The sequence below is a fragment of the Monopterus albus genome, unplaced genomic scaffold (assembly GCF_001952655.1).
Source record: "Monopterus albus unplaced genomic scaffold, M_albus_1.0 scaffold3.1, whole genome shotgun sequence".
Lineage (NCBI taxonomy): Eukaryota > Metazoa > Chordata > Actinopteri > Synbranchiformes > Synbranchidae > Monopterus > Monopterus albus.
This window is the reverse complement of record NW_018127883.1, coordinates 3,124,117-3,126,364: the sequence shown is the minus strand read 5'-3', so window position 1 is coordinate 3,126,364 and position 2,248 is coordinate 3,124,117. Positions and strand designations below refer to the sequence as shown.

Sequence of the window (2,248 nt, the reverse complement as noted above, 5' to 3'; positions counted from 1 at the left end):
GACGATTGGAAATTCTACAATTATGAGGAAAAAAACACTACATTTACCCGTTCACTGCAGTTCAATCACCTAAATGTAATCGCCAGTTGTATTCATATATTTTACTTAACTAAAAGCGAGGATACCACAGTGTAAACGCCCTGCATTCAAATGATTACACAACTAAAAATACAAAAATAACTATCAAAATACAGAACCCAAACTAAAAGTACCTAGTTATGCAGAGTGACCTATTTTAGAGTAACATACCGTATATTAAATAGTGGAATTATAATTTTTGACTCTGTAATGTGTATAACATTTTAATGTCGCAGCTTGTTAAAGGAAGACTAATTTCAATGACTTTATATAGGCCCACTACTTTGTAGTTTGTGAATGTACCCAGGGGACGCGTTGTATTATTAAATTCAAATGTACAGTAAGACACCATAATCACTTTGTTGATTATAGCCTATTTTGTGTAATTAGTCTCAAAATCTGACTGGAGCAAATACTGTATATGGTGTGGAGAAAAGGTCAATATGCGTGTGGAACCGATTTTTACGAGGAGCTCTGAAGTAAGAATGATTACGGGGGGGTTCTTCTGTCTGAGGACACTCGGCTCCAGAGAACAACCTTCACGGACTGTGATGATAAGGTAGGACATCTCGGTGTGCCTCTTTAATAAAAACAGTTTACTAACCAACAAATGTTACTTTCACTCAGTCGTGAGGTTTATCTCTGACTATTAGCGGCAGTTCGAGTCAAAAACCAACCGCTAACGGCGAAGCTGCGTATAAAATACCGTTACTTGTTTCATAGGGTTTCGGCTGTGTTAAGGTTTTGTTAATTTTTACGACTCAGTTGCTCGTTTGGGATGCCTTTAAAATTAATACAAGGGTTCCGTTTACGTTATACTGAACGGCAGCATGCCGCCTTTGTTGGCTGTGGGGAATTAAATTTTGCGCCAACTTCAAGCATGGTCTATCCAGGCGAGCGGCTGTTAGTTCGCTAACTATCGCTAACTTATTGGCGTGAGACGCCTGCGTAAGGTATATCTGGAGGCTAGAAATGCTGTTTATACCATTTACTGTCACCGGCACTGCCTTCGTGTCGTTCCCTGAAGGTCACTGCCCTCAGAAAACATCATTCTCCAAGGCTATCTGTTGATTATTGTTCAGCTCAATCAATCAAATGTTTGGTATATGAAATGTCAAACTGTGAATAAAGTCATTTACAATTTCCAGAGGTTACACGTGCGGTTCTCGGATGCCAGGTTTGTCGGACCAACAGTCCAAAACAAGAAAATACAGTTTTCATTGATAAACCGTGAATATCAGCACATTATGTCACTGGAAAAGCTACATCTGTAAAATGTTTAGTTGATCTAATTGACTGTTTCAGCTCCAGTCTAAATGTTAGCTAACCTGTCACACAGACGCGCTGCTGTTAATGGAAACACTCTGTGATTAAATAATATTGACTCAGTGAAAAGGTGTTAAAAGTGGAGGTAGAAATATCATCAGCCAGTATAATTAATGGAATGGTTAATGTTATAAATGTAATGAATTGAGCTCTCACTGCAGGTCTGGGTACACCCTGGTGGTTAATCATGCCCCACGTGGCTTGGTGCTGCAGGCATGGAAAGCACGTGCATGACTGGCAGCAGTCAAATGAGATCTCTAGTAGCAGCACGTGGTTAATTGTATCATAAGACCTCTCTAGAAGCTTTAACAGCAAAATTGATGTGCTGTTTTCCTGCTGTAGCCTAATAGTGTAGCTTTAGAGCGAAAAGGCAGCGACTGTATCAAACCTGCTTTAAATCTGCCAGTGGCACATAATAGTGAATTAGTCACCATGTGACTGTGTGTCAGTGTTGAAGTTTCTGTTTGAATGACTTTAGGGGAAAGTATTTAAGTATTCTTGTAAACTGTATTGCCCCATTACCACGACTCCTTTAAATAATGAAAACGTGCCAGACTGTGAGGAGTTTCCTGGTTCAGTGCTAAGTTCCACGTGTCTTTGCTGTTTTGGCATGTGCTGACCCTTTTGGAAGGAGAGGAGCTCACTAGTGTTAGGTATTTTTAGTCAGATAGATATTGGATAGATACTTTATGTATTAGAAATGTTTAGTGGAGATAGGATGTCTAGTTAGACTGTTAAATGCTTAGGCATGCTTATGAGTTTCTACAGGGTACATCTGGTCAAGGATATTAGGGAGAAGAGTTGATGACTGTCAGCAGACAGGGTGTTTAATATTATTATTATG

At 39.4% G+C, this 2,248-nt stretch overlaps 1 protein-coding gene across 1 annotated transcript in view; it reads left to right on the top strand.

The window, feature by feature from the left end:
* The first annotated feature begins 531 nt into the window (after positions 1–531).
* LOC109960402 (equilibrative nucleoside transporter 1) overlaps positions 532–2,248 on the top strand; it is a 21,682-nt gene continuing 19,965 nt past the window's right edge. The window contains exon 1 of the mRNA XM_020600482.1: positions 532–637. The gene's annotated coding sequence lies outside the window, so the exon portion shown is untranslated. The remainder of the gene's footprint in view (positions 638–2,248) is intronic.